This window comes from Sminthopsis crassicaudata, chromosome 3, assembly GCF_048593235.1.
Source record: "Sminthopsis crassicaudata isolate SCR6 chromosome 3, ASM4859323v1, whole genome shotgun sequence".
In the NCBI taxonomy this organism is placed as follows: domain Eukaryota; kingdom Metazoa; phylum Chordata; class Mammalia; order Dasyuromorphia; family Dasyuridae; genus Sminthopsis; species Sminthopsis crassicaudata.
Genome location: NC_133619.1, coordinates 276,870,814 through 276,890,617, shown reverse-complemented (window position 1 = coordinate 276,890,617; position 19,804 = coordinate 276,870,814).

Sequence of the window (19,804 nt, the reverse complement as noted above, 5' to 3'; positions counted from 1 at the left end):
GCTCAGACTTCTTGATCAGCAAGAGGGAGAGGGGACTTGGTGACTATGGAGGGTACAATTGCAATTAAATGGAGGAGATTGGGAGGAGGGGGAAGAGAAGAGATTTGATCTATTAATTGCATTCCCTCAATTTTAAGGGTTCTCCTCTATTCTGGTTCCATTTAACCACTTAAGAGTTAAATTGGCTTTTACAAAGGAATATTCTCTTTAAAAGTTTAGTCGGAACAAAGCATACATATTATGTATACTTTGGACACCTGGAAACCATAATCCCTTCTTGTACTAATTCAGCTTCTGGGGAGGGGAGGAAGATTAGGTTCATAGATTAACTTAGTTTCCATATAGCCTAGTCAAGCCAAGTTCCAAGTCCAAAGGCTTTCTTGGGCACAAGTCCCAGGCAAGCTGAGTTCTCAGGATTTCCCTGATGGGAGAGAAGCAACACCATCCTTCTAAGGTCATCATGGCTTGAGTTCAGGCTTGAAGACTGTACTGTCTACACCAAAAGCTGAAAAGGAAAAACAAGATAGAACAAGAAATTCCAAGTGACCTGTTTTTCAGGGTCATGGGACTTAAAATGATGAGTAGAAAGTAATCCTTCAGTCAGTTCAGTTATTGTTGTCCATGCTGTGGATCAACAAGCCCTTCATTGTCCTAGGATGCAGCTGTAAAGGAAGAGAATGAGACTGGCCCAGTCTGATAGTTATAAAGACAAAACCTCTTTTAGCTACAAAGAAGTAGTATAATAAATAGTAATAATAAATATAATATATAACAATAAAGCATTATAATGTAATAATATAGTTATAATAAACAATATTAAAATAATAAGTTATTCCTACTCACAAAAAAAAAAAAAAGGAATGCAGAATGTCTCCTCCCAAAGCAGGTCCCTGACATCTCCCACATGGGTGCCTCCAAGTCATGTGCTCTGATAATGTGCAAAATAAAATCTCATTACAATTGACAATAGCTACCATTTATATATGGCTTGAAGGTTTGCAAAGCACTTTAAAATTGTTACCTCATTTGGTCTTCACAATAATCCTATGAAGTAGATGCTATTATTATTCCCATTTCACAGATGAGGAAATTGAGCTGTAGAGATGAAATGATTTTTCCAGGATTATTTAACTAGAAAGTGATTAGAACTGAGGTTTATTGACTATAAGTTCAGTACTCTCTATGCACTAAGCCAAAAGTGAGCATGTATATACTTAATGATTATGGGAGGGGAGGGGAGAATAGGATGATTCTCTTAGCTCTTATTCAACAACAGGGCATCCTAAAAACACACTGAGCTAACATTTTGGGAAGCACAAACATGTTTGTGCATGCTGGCAAGTGTGAGAGCTGAAACGTGAACATGAATCACTTATAATCAAGACAATATGAGAATCAGTGTATATATGTATTAGTATATGTGATTACATAGATGAGCCATAAGGACTATGTAACCATGAGGATGGGGTAGGGATAATGTCAGGTTATTAGTGGTTTGGTATATTTTTCTTTTTTCCCTAAAAAACTTTCTTTCACATTATCTTGGAATGATAAGTTATATGCTCAAATGTAAGGAATTATCACTAATGATTTTGATCACTCCTAGTGTCATGAAGTAGTGTGTACATGAAGTAAAGTAGAATAACAGAATCCTTTCCTTGTGTCTATCACATATATAGATATATGTCAATATGGGGATACACATGCATACATACATACATATATTTTATTTGTAATATCATATCAATTGAAATACCCAATTCAATTATATACTCAGTCCAAATAGTTAATTCCATACTTCTATCAAATAGCTTCTGAAATGATCTATCAAGAAAATCCTAAATGGGGTCACAAAGAGTAGGAAATGATGGAAAAACAATAATAACAATAAGTTTCAAAGAAGTATATGAGGTAACCCTCCACAAAGTTCTACTGCTACGCCTATTAGAAATCCAGCCATATGGGAAAGACCTTGATTATAATCTGGACAAAACACTGCTTGGGTTTCTGAGATAAGCTTCAAGATGCTCATTACTAGTAAGTAGCTTGACTTCTTGGTGATGAATTCTTGAGCTATTACAACCCATGAGCCACAAAACTACAAAATGATCCTCAGTTCTACATGTTATCCCATTTACTTTTGTAATGACTGTGGTAGCATCACATGATTTTTAGACCATTTGTCAAATCTAACAACTTTTGGCACTTTCTAGCCCCTGGGATATTCTATCCACACATGGGTCCCTCAGAACAGCTAGTCTGAATTGAAAGTACTGAATGAAACCATCATTATACAAAATCATGAGTCTTCACCAGTGTGTTAACTTTTTCTCTAATTAGCTAAAAGAAAAAAAAATAGCGAAAGGCAAAAGCAAATCTGGCATCACTTCCTCAACAAAATCAGGTTAATCTCAGGTGAATATATGCAGGCGATAGTAAATGGATAGATTACAAGGGGAAAAACCAAGAAGAGTAGGTTGGACCAGTGATTGGAATAGGAATGCTTCTTTAATGAGGGATCATAATAAGAAAAGCTTCACTAGAATATTCCCCCCATAAATCTAGCACACACCTTTACTCAAATACACACATCATTAGTGATGAGAGTGGTCACATATGGGGACCATATAGAAACAATAAACCTATAAGGAAAATACGTTGTCAAGGCACACATGTAAGGGAACATTCCTCCAAGACTGGGATCACCAGTATTTCCTAGTGATATCCTCATGTTAGTCTCACTGGGTCTTTTCCCTAGTGGCTATAGTACTTTCATTTGATGTGTTTCTTCACTGTTCCACATCGGATTCATGATGACTATTAGGTATGCATTTTTAGCTTAGCCTTTCCCAACTGAGAACATATGGGTACAATGCTCAGTACTTAGCAAGTGCTTAATAAATGCTTATTTCCTTCCATTTCATCCCTTTCCCAGTTGGCTATGGTAGTCACTGATGAGTGTTACTTGATGTTTAGGGTTTTCTAAGTATTGTTTTCTGTTACGAGCTTCATGGTTTGTTCTTTAAAACTGCCTGGCAGCTATCTTAGTTACAGAATACAAGGGTATAGTGGCAGAACCTGTCCTCAATAAAGACAAGTTGACCAATCTTTAGTCATAAGTATCATGCCTAACTAACCACAACCAGATGGAGTACTTCTAGGCTATCATTAAGACTTTTTCTTTTAATGTTGTGATCAACCCCTATGTCTTGTTGAAAAGAATATTTGTCATGCTCATATATCAAATATATATATATGTGTGTGTATGTTGTATGTATTATATGTATATATACTACATATGTGTGAATATGTATATGCACATATATAAGGGTATGTGGACTGTGTATTATAAATACACATATCTGTTATAATGATGTAACTTAGGGTTGGATATTCCCAAGATTTTCTCTGGTTTTCTAAGTAAATTAACTTGAAGCACAGTAAAAGAATTGCTCAATACCTACCTATCCTAAACCCCTGTCTTCATTATGAATATATCTCAGTAACAATCCAAATACTTGGGAACTTCGTTTTATCCAGTGAAAAATTCTAGTCTCCCTCTATTTAAATACAAGATTCTGATCCAATGACCAACCAGTAGATATATGATGAGAATAACCAAATTGTACCTGTCTTGATATTCTTTCTCTCTCAAAAACAACAACAAATACAACAACAAACTGCTAAGACACAAGAAAGTGGAAGAATGGCTTATTGATTCTTATTGGAGAGAAAAAGAAAAGAGTTAATGATTTTGGTGCTTTTGGGAGCAACTAGAAATATCATTTTATTGGACAGTTTGTCATCTTCCATTGTAGTGGTCTTGATAACTATTTGCAAAACAAAACAAAACAGCATAAAAATAATTGTGGCTTATACACTGGTATTTGTTGCAGAGGCCATCTTGAATAGCTACTGCAAATGGACAATGAGGTGGACCCAGATTTAAACAGGATTGCAGAGGATGGTCTTTTGAAAATTACAAAGATCCTTTAATGATTAAAAGTCCATCCCCAAAATAAAGATCAAGCTTCATAATGCCAATATTCTACCAATCTTTTTGCAAATTATGGAATACTGGTCTCTAATAAATTATAAATAAGCATTACTCACAGAGCATCCAAAAGGCGTAAGGTAGGTATGAGCCAGCAGTGATATGAAAACTGCAACTAGGGTAACAACTGGGGTAAAGAATGTTAACAAAGAACTGTATCATTCCATAAATTCCAATTGTTCCCTATTACCTCCAAGTCCAAACATAAAATCCTTTATTTGGTTTTCAGAGCTTTCACAATCCAGTTCTTCTTATCTTTCTTTTTACATTATGCTTCCTTTTACACAATCCATAATCCAATGGATTCTGGCTATTCCTCAGGCAAGACATTGGATCTCTTAGCAGTACATTTTCATTAAGTATCCCCCTACAATATTGTCTTTCCTCACTTCTGTCTCCTAACTTATCTGGTTTACTTCAGGTCTCAGGTAAAATTTTACCTTCTGCGTAAAGGTCCTTCTTAATGCTAAATGCCTTCTCTCTGAGATTATTTCCAATTTATCTTGCATATATCTTTTTTATACAAAGTTGATTATATTTTGTCTTTCCTTATTAAACTGTGAATTCCTTAAAGGCAGGGACTGTTTTTGCCTTTCTTTGTATCCCTACCATTTAGCACAGTGCCTGGAACATTGTACACATTTAACAATTGTTTTTGTTGGCTTGATTAAAAACAAAAAGCAAAGACAGGTTGGTTAAACAGTGAAGGACAACTAGTGAATGGCCTTTATGTTCCATGGATATCTTAGAAATGGAAGAAGAAAGCAAAGAAAGCTCCCACTAAATTGAGTAGGTTCTATCTGGTGACTATAAAGGAAGATATGGATAAGAGATAAAGACATGAATGGTTTTGATGTGGACCATTGGTGAGAACATGCATAATGATGAGATCACAAATATATTCAAGTTATATATAGTAAGTGACATGGAATAGATACCCAACAACTATAATAGACCCAACACCTTTACCTCATCAGACACAATAGTGACAGAAAAAAAGGAGTGGGAGAGAAATGTCATCAAAACAAACCATTACCATTGTTTACTGAAATTTAGTTGGTGTAAAGTAATCATTACTAAAGTTTCCAATCACTCAATCTATTTGCCAGGCAAAGAAATTGAGCACTCAAAGACATCATTTTCAAATAGAAACTAGTTGTATAGCAAAACAGTGGAAAATGATAGAAAACTATGAGCATCTTTGCCTCAGAAATCAGAATATAGCCATGACCAAATCTGTAGAAAGCTTTGTGAACAAGAATTTATAGATAAAACTGTAAGAAGAACAACAGGAACATAAAAAATGTACAATATCTGTCACAATTTCTATAGTAAGTATTTTTCATTATTGGTGAATTTTTAGAACATTTGGACCAAACTCTTCAGAATCCAGAATGCTGGATAACCAACATCACAAAAGGGGAAAATTTAAGAGAAAGATAGAAATAGAAGTTGGACAAAATATGCAAAAAACATCTGTGTGGAAGTTGACATAAATTTGAAATCCTGATTTTTCAAATTTCAAGCTATCTAAAAGAGAAGGAAATACTCAACAACTGGGAGCGATTACAGGCAATTATTATTAATTGAAAAGATGATCAGGGAGACATCATTAAATACTGATCAAATGATATATGTAAAATTTCATAAACTTAATTGTTCTGTGTAAATATTAGCGACAGTTATTACTATAATTATTTTTACTAACCTATATAACATTTTTTGTCTTCATAAAATCTTTAGAAGAATGATCTACATACATATCTAGGGTATCCTTGATGAAAATGCATGAGGGGAATAGACAGATTTTCATACAATTTTCTGCAAGGTACTATCCTTTTATATTCATACAATTTACTGAAAGGTATTGAGAAGACAATATTCTGTTGTATCTGTTATTTATTCATAATTTTTAAAAAAAGAATTTGACTTAATAGATCAAAATACAACTTTAAAAGCTCTCCTCCAAAAAGTGTTTCCTATATGTATGTTAGAAGCATATAAGATTCTTTGATAAGTTGCAATTACACATATTACTTTATTAACTGATTTGGGATATTAAATGAGGTACAAAAGAAGAAGATATATGCTCCCCAAAGGTGTTCATGTCTGTTATTTTTTTTCAGAGATGAAATAGAAGAAATATTTCCTGTTGATGATAAGCTCTGCCAGATATTCACATTTGAAGTTCACATTGATCTTACTACATCAAAATCCAGAATGAAAGATCTTAGATAAGATACATGACCATTCAAAGTGATAGACCTAACAATCCACACAGAAAAAAAAACAAAACAATGGATGAATAATTTCTATTATCCAACTTGAAACAAATAGTTGGATGAGTAGCCCACTAAGTTAATCTGTAAGCACACATGTTTATCTTGGAAAGACACTGCATATGGACCTAACTGGGCCTCAAATTGGACAAGAAGAACCAAGAAGGCTGTTTGTGTTTCATAAAGTACCATTCAACAATTTAATCCAATGGATTCTGGCTATTCTTCAGACAAGACATTGGATCTCTTAACATTACCTTGAAAGAAAACATCCATGTTTCTAACATAACGATTCCCCTGGTAAAGCTAAATGGATACAAAATAGGTACAAATATGCCATAATTGATCAACTAGTAATTTATTTATTAAATACTTACTATGTTTCAGGCCCTATGCTACATCTTGGAGATACAAAGATAAAAAATAAAATGATCCCAGCTCTTGAAGACTTTATATTCTATCAGGTGACACATATACATATGAAAGAAAATAAAGAACAAAAAAAAAAAGTAGAATAAATATGAAATGAACACAAGGTACTTAATGAAGTTTAAAATTTCTATGACTGTAGACATAGATAAATTACAAAATTCAAAGATCAAATCAACCAAAAACGACAAAATTTAGTATTGTGTACTCATTATTGAATCAAAGTAACTCAGGAAATTATGTCTAGGATCTAATTTTGAATTTTCCCCTTTAGGGTGAATGATAGTGTCCCCTGTCCTTACTGCAACACCAGTCCATACTCTCTAGGCAGAGGAGTTGTGTGCCATATTGCTGCTTGATTTTGTTTGCTGGGGGAGAGAGGGTTGGAGAGTAGAGACAGGAAAGTTAGAGATAAAGGTTAGAAAGAAAGAGAGAGCATAGGAGAGATAACCAGGTTCCACAAGCAAATGCTTTTTCTTGGAGTATGTAAGTTGTTTGTCTTATATAGGGGAGTTGAGCTTTGACTATCCTCCCAGGCCAGAAAGCCCAGAAAGTAATCACAAGGTGTTAATAAAGTATTAATACAGCTACACTGATCCCTTTGGGATATGTTACCATCTCTCTCACACAGAATTAAAAGGAGCAATATCATTGAACAATCAAGATTTTAAATAGTTAATCTCTAGAGACAGTTTAAAATTTCTGAAAGGTAAAGGCTTGAGAGATTTGTGGAAGGAATCCTTTAAGGACAGAAAAAGATTTGTTTCCTTTTTCTCTCCTCTTTCCCTTCTTCAGTCTTCTACTACAAGTTATGATCTCTAGCAGCAACTGGAAGTTCAAGATTTCCTCAGTCTGAGAGAACTTAAAACACCATTGAAGGAATAGAGTATCTTCAGACATACAGATAGAGGAGAGTTACTTGAGAAAGATATAGTTTTGGGAGGAAAAACTCCTTTTTGGAAAACAGAAAAGAAAGTTGACTGTGCAGAAACTGGGAATCTAGCTAATAACTTGTCTAAAGAGACACAGCATCCAAAGGAAACTGTACAAAGACTCTATAGAAGAGAAAGCCCTTCAGGCCATTAAGTAACAAGAGTTGAAAGTTGCCATTATTCAAGAGGGTGCTGGATACAGCTCAAACTTGCTCTGATTGTTAAATTTTCAGTGTGAGCATCTACATCTCAGAAATGGGCAAAATCAAGACTTGCTTTATCATTTGTTGATTTCAAGATTTAAGAAAGTGATAGATAAAAATAATTAGTAATGCAGATTAAACTTAAAAGTATGTTGTGACTATACTTTTTTTTGAGAGGTGGTTATTACACAGGTAATAAGCATCTAAAGCCAGTTTTCCTGACTCTTGGCCCAGTATTCTATTCACTGTACCACCTAATTGTCTATCAACTAGTAATGTTCTCATTATGTCATTTTAACAAATCCCCTTGCTAAGAATTCATTATAGCAAGAGACTGACAGTACAGTTAGCATATGGGTGAAGATTTGTGAGTTATAGCGAGCTGTAGTGCTAGAAGTGAAGACACCTTAGGATTCACTCCTAGATCCCAAGAGAATCAGCCACACTCTGGGGGCCAGCTCTGAACCTAAGACCTAGAGGAAGAAGGGAGACTAGAAGAAGCATTATACCACAAATATACCTTTTTTTTTAAAAAAAAATGTTTTTAAGAAATTTTAACTCATGCAAGTCACAAGGGAAAAAGTAAAAGTAAATGTCTGAGGGAAAGAAAAATATTTTTCTTTTTTATGTTTTTCTTTCTGTTGAGCTAAGGCTCTCCAGAATGTATTGGAAAGGGCAGGACCTCTGGGTACCTAGAGAGAGCTTTGCTAAGTGTTAGCACTCATCCTCCTTCTTTGAAGCTGTAACTAGAGACTCTGTAAATAGAAGTGGCTTTCTGACTTCTTGTGGCTATAATAATAATCAGATTGTGTGGGATCCAAACTGAGGGGGGGGGAGAAAGAAAGAAAGAAAGAGAAAGAAAGAAAGAAAGAAAGAAAGAAAGAAAGAAAGAAAGAAAGAAAGAAAGAAAGAAAGAAAGAAAGAAAGAAAGAAAGAAAGAAAGAAAGAAAGAAAGAAAGAAAGAAAGAAAGAAAGAAAGAAAGAAAGAAAGAAAGAAAGAAAAAGAAAGAAAGAAAGAAAGAAAGAAAGAAAGAAAGAAAGAAAGAAAGAAAGAAAGAAAGAAAGAAAGAAAGAAAGAAAGAAAGAAAGAAAGAAAGAAAGAAAGAAAGAAAGAAAGGAAGGGTTAATGAGAGGACAAAATTTTAGTTTATCTTTTTTAAAAAAATTAAATACATTCTGGCAAATTTGCCTTGCTATGTCTTTTGTGCTGCATAAGAACTGTGATCAGATTTTAAATACCTAAAAATCAGGATTGACAAAGGATTATATTCCTCTTTGTAAAGCTTGTTATTTTTCCTTGAAATCATCAAAAAATTTAGGATCTTGTTCTAACACTAAGATTACCCTAAATTTATGGTACAGGATACTTCCCCAGCCCCCACTCTCATCTAGAAGTTCAGCTGTTTCCAAATTTGAAATTCTTAGGATCAGCTTTTTTTTTTTTTTTTCAAAGTTGAAACAGATAGATTATAGCTTCATAGATTTATAGCTACATAAGACCATGTTCACTCACTTTTACTCCCACTTCCCAGCCCACTCCTAGCTCCTAGCCTAGACTGAGCTCTTTCTCACCCCGGATATTGTGCTATGAAATCCCTTTCTTTTGAAACCCCTCTTCTTCTTTTAGCTCCAGCTGAAAATATTTTCCATGCAAGTGCTTTCTGTCTCTATCTCTGTCTTTGTCTCTGTGTCTTTCTATGTCATTCTCCATTTTTCTGTCTCTGTCTCCCTCCTCCCTCTGTTTTCAGCCCCTTTCCTCTAAGATATATGTGTATATACACATGCATGCATATATGCATACACAAATATGTGTGTACATGTATGTATATACTACATGGATGTATGTACATACAACCTCATATAATGTAAAACACCGTTGCTGTGTTTGTCCAAGAAAACAAAGCCATAACTACCACAGAATTAGTGGGCCTCTTTGTTCACAGTCATTGGCATACTATGGTGTAGAAAGAAGTGTTTCCATAACCTGGTATCTTACACCTATGTGCCCCCATGTACCCACTATCACTGCATTTCTCCTTCACAAAACATCTATGTGGTGCGGGGAAAAGGAGGAGGTGAGGGCCAATTGGTCCCCTTGCCCAAAATGACTAAAATGACTATATGGGTGGTCTGATTGTCTCTGTTTCCTAGCCCCTTTCCCTATCCATTCTAGGCTTTTTGCTGCAAGGTTTATTTCTCTTTCTACTTTGCTGTTTTGGTTTGGGGTTTGGTTTTTTATTTGTTTTGTTTTAAGTCTGATCTTGTGTCTTTATTGATGTAGAGAATTCTCTAACATGGAAATTTCCTTCACTAATGGCAATTGTAATTCCTCTGTAAGTTTTACTTTCTTAAGAGAGCCTTCTGGGGCAGAGAACTCTAGTGATTTTCTCTCATCCACATGACACTAGAATATATATCAGAGGTAAAACTGAAACCATGTCTACTTGACCTCATGGCCACCTTTCTATCCACTACACCATTTGGTTCAAGTCATTCATGATTGAATTGGGGTTTTCATAGCAATGATACTAGGATGATTTGTTATTTCCTTCTCCAATTCATTTTACAAATGAAGAAACTGAGGCAAACAAGGCTAAGCGATCTGGCCAAGGTCACACATTTAGGAAGTGCTTGAGGCTAGATTTGAACTCAGGAAAACCCATCTTTATGACTTTAAGTAATTGTGCTCCTTAGCTGCCTCCATTATCCTATACTGCCTCTCATTTCATTTATTTCTTATTAAAAGTTCCTATTATGTTTTTTTCTATAAATGTCCTCCTCTCATGACAAATCAGGGAATAAAGGGGACTGCAAACTGGCTGAGAATCTATTCAATCCAAACTGCCTGAATGAGAATCCTACCTACCACATACCTAAAAAGCAATCATCCAGCTGATACCTGAAGTTGAAGTGAAGGGAACCATAGTACATTCCGTAAATAGCTTACTTTACAGTGCCGTAACTGGATCTGCATCCCAAGGAAATCATAAAGGAGGGAAAAGGACCCATAAGTGCAAAAATGTTTGTAGCAGCTCTTTTTGTGATGGCAAAGAATTGGAAAATGAGGAGATGCCCATCAATTGAGGAATGGTTGAATAAGTTATGGCATGAAAGTAATGGAATATTATTATTCTATAAAAATGATGAACAAGCTGAGTTTAGAAAGGCCTGGAAAGATTTACATGAATTGATGTTAAGTAAAACAAGCAGAACCAGGAATACATTGTACACAGTAACAGCAAAGATTGTGAGATGATCAATTATGAAAGACTTGGTTCTTCTCAATGGTTCAATGATCCAAGACAATCTGAATAAACTTTGGACAGAAAATGCCATCTGAGGGAGAACTTTGGAAACTGAATATAAATCAACACTGTTCACTTTTTGTTTGTTCACTTTTCTGTTTTTTTTTCCCCTCATCATTTTTTCCTTTTGTTCTGATTTTTCTCCCAATATGATTCATAAAGAAATGTGTATTTTAAAAAAAGAATGTACATGTATAACTAGAAAAAAACATACTAAAGAAAAAATAGCTTGCTTTATTTAGGGTTTACTATCATCATTAGGAAGCATTTCCTTACTTCTAACCTAAAACTGCCCTTCTATAGCGTTCAATTTTTACTCCTAAGCCCAGCATTCTGGCAAAGAAAATTTGATCCTTTTTCTATATGACAATCTTTCAAATGCTTAAAACTGTAATCTATTATAGGTAACTAAGTGTTATAGAAAATAGAGTGTTGAATCTGAAGCCATGAAAACATGAGTTCTTGATCCTTTACAAGTCACTTAATCTCTGTCTACCTCAGTTTCCTCAACTATAAAATGGGAATAACATTACCAACTTCTTAGCATTGTTGTGAGGATCAAATGAAATAATATTTGTAAAGCATTTAGCACAGTGACTGGCACATAGGAAGTCATTTCTCCCTTGCTCCTTTCACTAATTGCGTGACACTGGATAAGTCACCCCCCACCCTAACTACTGACCATATTCCTAGCTACAGCTATGCAAGCAAAGATATATGACCCAATCCTACAAAAAAAATTGAAATAGATAAAGATTAGTACCACTATCTTCTTACTCTGACTTTTTTTTTATCCCTTAATGATTCACCTTCTAATTAGGCTTTCTTTTCTACAAGATTTCCATTTCCAATATAGCTCAGAGATCACATTCTCCCCCTCTCAGGGAGGCACTGGCTCACTAAGCCGGGTACATGATTAGCTTCTTCAAGAAATCCTCATTTAATCCATCTGCCTTTAATTATAGTGCAACTACCTTTGGCTCTAGTCAGGCTGACCACCCCCAAACCTACCATGATTTTTTTTTGGAAAACAGGCATGGGCTTCACAGCTTTCAAGAAGGACCTAGCTCCCAGTTTATCCTCATTGCCCCATCCCCTTAAAAGCATTCTGAATATGACAAAATTATGGCCTCCTGCCTTTAATGTGATTTCACCATATCTAAGCCTACTGCTTGTATATTGATCCCAAAGTGTTAACTCTCATATTAATAATCTTAGGTTCACTGAAGCACACTTAGTACAGGTATAATGATTTATCAAAGTATAAATTATATACAGATTGGTCCTTATAGGCAGAGATCTCTCTGTTTTTGAGCTCCTAAATGGAATGATTTTAGTTACAGATCTGTGATCCTATAATCAAATACCATTTACTAGTCAGCAGGTACTACCCCTCCATATCCAATGTTCTCTCTTCCTTGGCTGCTTAAGTATATCTTTCTTCCTCTTTAATTCTTACCTGTTTCCATTCTGGATCCAAGTTTGTTCATTGTCAAGATGTCTTGGTCGTTGTTGAAATAAGTAGTTCTAGGGTTTACTGAATTGGTGGTAGCTCCAATAAATAATTTGAAGTTCTTTCCCCTCAAGTCTTCCCCACTCCCTGTCAAACAAATAAGCTCTGATGAAATTATATAATTAAATATAGTCATTGTTTTGATTAAGCTAATATGAGAATTATTCTTTTGAAATGTAAATATGCCTGGGATGATTTAAATCAGATTTTTCACTTTTTTACATGTCATGGACTTCTTTGCCAAACTGATGAAGCCCAAAACCCCTTTTGAAGAATAATGTTTTTAAATGTATAAAATAAAATATATAGGATTATAAAGGAATCTCATTATACTAAGATAAAATTATCAATGTAAAAATAAAGACTCTAAGTTAAAAAACCCTTTTTTAGGCTACAAATCAATTACATCTTAGGATGACTCTCTTAATTTGTATGCTTTTCATCTAATATCTTGCAGAGCTACTAGCACTAAGGGAGCAATAACAATCACTTTGGAGAATGGAGTATTGTCCATGGAGGACAAAACTAGATAGGAGGGAGATATTCTGAGACATTGAGAGGGCAAAATAAAGATTCTGTCTGTGCACTACAAGAGTGGACTACACGGAAGAAATGAAAAGACATCTCTGGAAGAAAGGAGGGAAGATACCAAGGACAAACTTTCCCTACATTAAAATGTTAATAACTATCCAGATCTCCAGGGCACACTATCAGTTCTGATCTAACTATGCTCAAGGCATTTTCCTGATTCTCCTGACTACATGCTTCAATCTTAAACTTTTAACTTCAACAGAACTAATTAACTGATTCCTTCCTTCCTTTCTTCCTTCCATCCTTCTCTTTTTATTCAATACTCTTCAGGATACCTGGACCTCATTAACATTCAATTCTTTCATTTGTTTTTTAGTTCCTTCCAGGCATCTTCTTTAGACCTTGGCTTTCCCATTACAAGTTTTCATAAAGAACACAGGTTAAAGACTTTTATAAAAAAACATAAAGAGCAAAAGTTCCATTTACAGAGATGAGGTATTCAAAGACATATGTGCATGGGTGAGGTGGAGTGAATTAAGGGAGAGGGAAGCTTTTCCCATTCTCAGTCACTTAACAAGAGAAGATAGAAAAATAATATAGATTGTTGAGAAGCAATCTACCAAGTAGCAATTTAGAAAGAATAGTAGAAATAGAATTGTGAGACCCCTTTTCCCATACTACCTTTTTTCTTGCATGTTTTTCCAAAATAGAACAAACAGGATAATGATTGGCAGCTGGATGGTGTAGTAGATACAGCATTAGAGATTGAATCTAAATCATATCTAAATCATAGCACCTCTCTCAGCCCAGGTTCTTCATCTATAAAATGAGGATAAGAACAGCATCTATCTTCCATATATCATCGAGATGTTCTACTGAGATAACATCTAAGTCTTTTTATAAACCTGGAAACTTTGTAGCTTCCAATGAACTCATAGCATTCCTTCTGAGAAATTTCATTGAACAAATGATCTTCTTCTTTTCTTTCTCCTAGAGAGAGAAACTCCATCCTTTATCATGCTAGCAAAATAATCTTCCCTAAAACACAGATTTAACTATAGCTGTCTATGGTTCAGAAACCTACAATGTTTCCCTCATATTCTTGGTATAAAAAGCAAACTTCTTTGTCTTTTATTTAATAACCTTTTTAATCAGGATCCAACGTGTTTTTCCTGTGCTGGAGCCAAATCAGGATATAAGCTCTATCCTAATTTTACCTTGCTTCTTTACATTTGTGCATACTATCATTCCTGGAATCCCTTCCTTCTATCGTAACTATTAATTTTCTTTTCTTCCATGAACCTTTTTCTTCTAGCTCAAATTGATCTCCTTCTCTCAAAATTCTTAGAATCTTTTGTATGGATTTCCCTTTTGCCGCAAAAACATTCTATTTTGTATCACACTTATTGATGTATATACATCAAAATGTTCCTACAAGATTACAAACTTTTTGAGGGAAGAACCTAGGACAATGCCTCACATATAGGAAGCATTAAATAATAGTTTGTTAAGGAAAAATTGTTGAAAACAGTAGATCTAGAATGTCCTAAGAAAAGTAGAGAAACAAATCAGAACAGTTGTAAATAAAACATATTCCTTCACCAGTACTACAAAAAAAAACTAGATATAGAAGCTTTGGAGGCCATTAGATCATTTAGTTTCAAATCCTACCTCCAACATTTACTAAGCATGGACAACTCACTTAAAATCTCTGGCCACATTTTCCTTATCTGAAAAATAGAATGGGAATATTGCACTACCAACTTCATCGTATTATTGAGAGGAAAGTATTTTCTAAAACTATAAAGAGATAAATGTGTACAATCAGAATTATGCGATTTTTTACTCATCTGATACTGTTATCACAGCCCAAGCTTACAATGAACCATCTCATCTATTCCCTTGTCTTCATTCTTCTCTAAATGACGTGAGAAAAGCCCAGGTTTAATTTCTTCATAATTTTGTTTTTTATTGATTGTTCTATTGGTTCTAGTGTTTGGGGACAGGTTTTTTAGCCAATTTATATTTGGTATTCAGGGTCAACCTTGGTGACAAGAACATCTGCTTGATGACTTGTAAAAGTGAGAAAAGGACTCATCACCTCTCCAGGCAAGTTATTCCAATTATGTACAACTGTAATTGTTAAGAAATTCTACCTGAAGCCTAAATTTTCTTCTTTGCCATTTCTACCTACTGCTCAAGATTCTGCCTTCTAGGGCTCAACAGAACAAATCTAATCCATCCTTCAAATATTTGAAAACAGTTGTCATGTTTCCCTTTTTCTTTTATCATCTAGGCAAAACATAATTCTTACAATCAGCATATGTCATGAATTCATGGACCTTCACCATCTGGGTTGCTCTTTGCTCATTCTCCAGCCTTTCAATGTGCTTCTTAAAACTTGGTGCCCAGAATTGCACACAAGATATCGGATGAAACCTAATGAGAGGACAGTAAAATAGGGCTATCACTTCCCATTTCCTGGAAGCTATGGCCACCTCAATGTAGCCTCTAGATCATATTAAGCTTTTCTTCTTCTCCTGTTTTTGATGACATCACATTATTGATTCATTAAGCTTGTATTCCACTAAAAACCCAAAGATACTTTTTTTATAAAAATTTCTTTCGATATGTGTCTCTCCATCTTATCGTTGTTATTTGATTTTTGGACTCAAGTATAACACTTTACATTTGTCTCTATTAAGTTTCATCTTGTCAGAGTCAATCCAATTTCCCTATCCTGTCAAGATACATTTGGATTCTGACTGTGTTATCTACTATGTTATCTTTGTATCATTTGAAAACTTGATCATCATGCCATCTCTCCCTTTATATCCAACTCATTGATAAAAAATATTGAACAGCACAGGGCCAAAGTTCAGATTCCTTGAGTATTTTGCCAGAAACCCCTTTCCATGCTGATATTGAACCATTAACAATGACTCTTTCAATCTGGTCATCCAATTAATTCTGAATTTATCTAATTGTATTGTCATTCAATCCATATTTGTCCACCTTTTCCATAAGAATAGAAAATGCTTTATCAAAAGCTTTGCTAAAAATAAATAGAAATAGAGTGGATGCCCATCAGTTGGGGAATGGCTGAATAAATTATGGTATATGAATGTAATGGAATATTAGTATTCTATAAAAATGAGGAGTAAGCTGATTTCAAAAAAGCCTGCAAAGATGTATAATGAACTGATGCTAAGTGAAATGAGCAGAACCAAGAGAACATTATGTACAGTAACAAGATTATGTGATGATCAACTGTGATGGACTTGACTCTTTTCAACAATGAGGTGATTTAAGACAAATCCAATAGACCTGTGATTCAAAGAGCCATCCACAATGAGAGAAAGAAAGACTGAATGGGGATCAAAATATAGCATTTTAATTTTTTATTGTTTTTGTTTGTTTGTATGTTTTTTCTTTCTCTTGTTTTCCCTCCTTTTGATCTGATTGTTTCTTGTGCAGCATAAAGAATATGGAATTATGTTTACAAAAATTGCACATGTTTAACCAAATTGGTTTGCTTGCTGCCTTGGTGAGTGGGGGAAGTGAGAGAGGGAAGAAAATTTAGAACACAAGATTTTGCAAAGGTGGATGTTGAAAACTATCTTTGCATATATTTGGAAAAATAAAATAATAATAATTTACCTGGATTTCAGCAAAGCTTTTTTTTTTTTTTTTAAAAGCTTTGCTGAAATCCAGGTAAATTATTATTTTTTATCCACAGGATTCTTCACACACATTAATTCAATATTCCTATAAAAAAAGTCAACCTGGCAAGAAATATTCTTATTGAAACCATGTTGGTTCTTTGAAATCATTATTTCATTTTCTAAGTAAATTCACAAGCTATCTCAAAGTAAAGTTCACTGACCTATAATTTGCCAACTCAGATCTCTTCCCCTTCTTTTTTTTTAATCAGGGAGGGCAACATTTCCTTTCTCTAATCTTAAGGTACATATATGATCTTATACATGCCATTAACATTACTCAGCCATCACATTTGTCAATTCTTTTCAGATCAGAGGACGTTATCCATCTAGACAAAGTAACTTGAGTTCACCAAGATCGGCTAACTGCTTCCTGTTGCATGTTTGTTTGTTTGAACTAGGTGTTTTCTAATTATATTCTTACTCTTTTTGTATATCAATTCCATTAGTTATTTTTGCACTGTCATCTCTAAGGGTAAGGTTATTCTCCTTTGTTAAGAAAGTGGAAAAAAAGTAAGATTTGAATAGCTCTGTCTTCTTTTTTCTGTCAGTTATCATTGCCACATCTACCCTGTCTTATCAACAGTCAGTTTAATAATAAACATTTAATAAGTATGTACTATGTATGCATCAAGCACCATGCTAAGTGCTATGGGTACAACAAGAGGCAAAAAACAGCCCCTACCCTCAAGAAGCTTATAATCTAATGGGTTGTAAGTCATTCCTTCTTTAAGGCTTCTTTTTTCTTCTAATTTAGCTTTTAAAAAATCTTTTTTGTTGTTGTTGTCTTTAGCTTCCCTCATGTGTATTTTTTTTTTAAATCCAGATTCATTAATGAGTTTCCTATGCATCCACATCATTGTTCTTTCGAACAAATCTACCAGTTAGTGAGAAATAAAATTTCCTGATTTGATTCCTCTACCTTTTTAAAGTCGAAATTATTGCTAAGAGAAGCCAAGGAATTATTAGCTGCTCTGCTTCTGGCAAAGATCTGGATAATTTAAGCCCTACATGTCATGCATCTCTGCCAAGCATGTGAGCTGTTTCCCAAACTCCCCATTTATTTTTTCTTTCTGTCCAGGTGGTCTGTAGCATATTCTCGTTACAAAGTTATTGCAATTTTTGTCTCTTTTGACCTTCATTCAAATACTCTCCATCATATTTTCCTCTTCTTATTCATGGATTCCTCAGGCATATACCTTCTTATTATATAGTAGATATAGTCTGGTCATGAATTTCATTCCATCAAATCTCATTGATACTTAGGAGGTCAACTATGCCTTCTTCCTTTGGGATCTATAGTTCCCATGAGGGGAAGCTCATATTTCAGACACTGTAAAAATCCAAATTAGTTACAGTAAGATTTCTGGCTTTTTCTTTCTGAGAGATAAATATATCTCAGTCAGATCCATTATGTATTCTGGCTGTACACAATGGGTTTGTCTTCAGACATATTTATGCCCAAGAATATTATGTATTCTCTTTATATACCATGCAAGGTTAAATTTTTTGAAAATTTATATTTGCTTTTTATCATACAGACATGTAAGCGATTTATGGTCAAGCCTGATGAATCTGAATCAGTTGGTAAATGCTGGATTAACCCTATAAATTCTTGAGATCACTGACTTATCCCTTGCCATTAATGAATAGGGTAAGAATTGTTAGAATTATAGATTAAGCATATATGTATATAAGTTCAAATATATGCATATATATATATATATATATATATATATATATATATATATATATATATATATATATATATATATATATATATATATATATGTAGATACCATTTTAGGAATTCAAGCTCATAGTTATGCAATATTACTCTAGGCGATACATTTTTTAAAAGAAAGAACTCATTGAAATTTTCAAATGGTAGATAATTTATGTGGGTTTTCCCCTTATAGTTAAATCCATAGAAGTATATTAAATAATGTAGCTATACTTATTTGTTATTAAAAGATCAAGAGCACTAGATCACCTAACTTCTACTCTTCAAAATTGCACTGGCTTAACTAGTCATAGTGCCTTCATGAATCCTTTCTTTACCCTATTCCTTAATGCTTCCAAGACTACACAAAAGTACTGTCTCTGAAATCAAAGTCTTATAGATCATACACACATCCAGGGTAAGACAGCTTTCTAAACTGTATTCCTTGGTACTCAACAAACTAACATAAGTTTCATAACATATTATTGTGGGATGGATGCACTATTCTCCAGTTTAACACATGCGCACATATCAGCCATTAGTTGGGTTAAGTCTATCAGGCATAATTCCCAACAAGACTTAGATATGTAGGTTCCATTCCAATTCCTGGTCAAGGGCACTTCCCATAGAGCTGCTCAGCATTCACCCAGGTGCAGAAGCCAGCCCAAGTATGAATTATTATTATTTTTTTAATCAAGTAACAGACACAGGTGGAGCAGCCGGGCTTTCTAATATTGCTGTGGCTTTGATAAATATGTTGCTGTTCCCTGATAACTTTGCCAAATCCTTTAATATCCTGCAGCTCAGTCCCTGATGTCTGGCTGTCGCAAAATGTGTGAAGGAAGACCAAATGTCAATAAAATCTCTCTGTCTGCCTCAACCCAATATATAATCAGCTTCAAGGGTAAATAAATGGTAAGTTAGTTATACTCTACTAGAGAAGGGAGGATCCTTTGCTCAGCCAGTTTCTACTTTTGTCTTCTGGTGGTATGGAATAAAGTATAGGTTAGACTCATATATTTTCTGCCTTGAGTTGGGGGACATGTTTTTATCTTACAAGGATAATCTATAGTGTTTTTTCTTATAAGACTTCCTGCTTCATGTCCTGCTTTC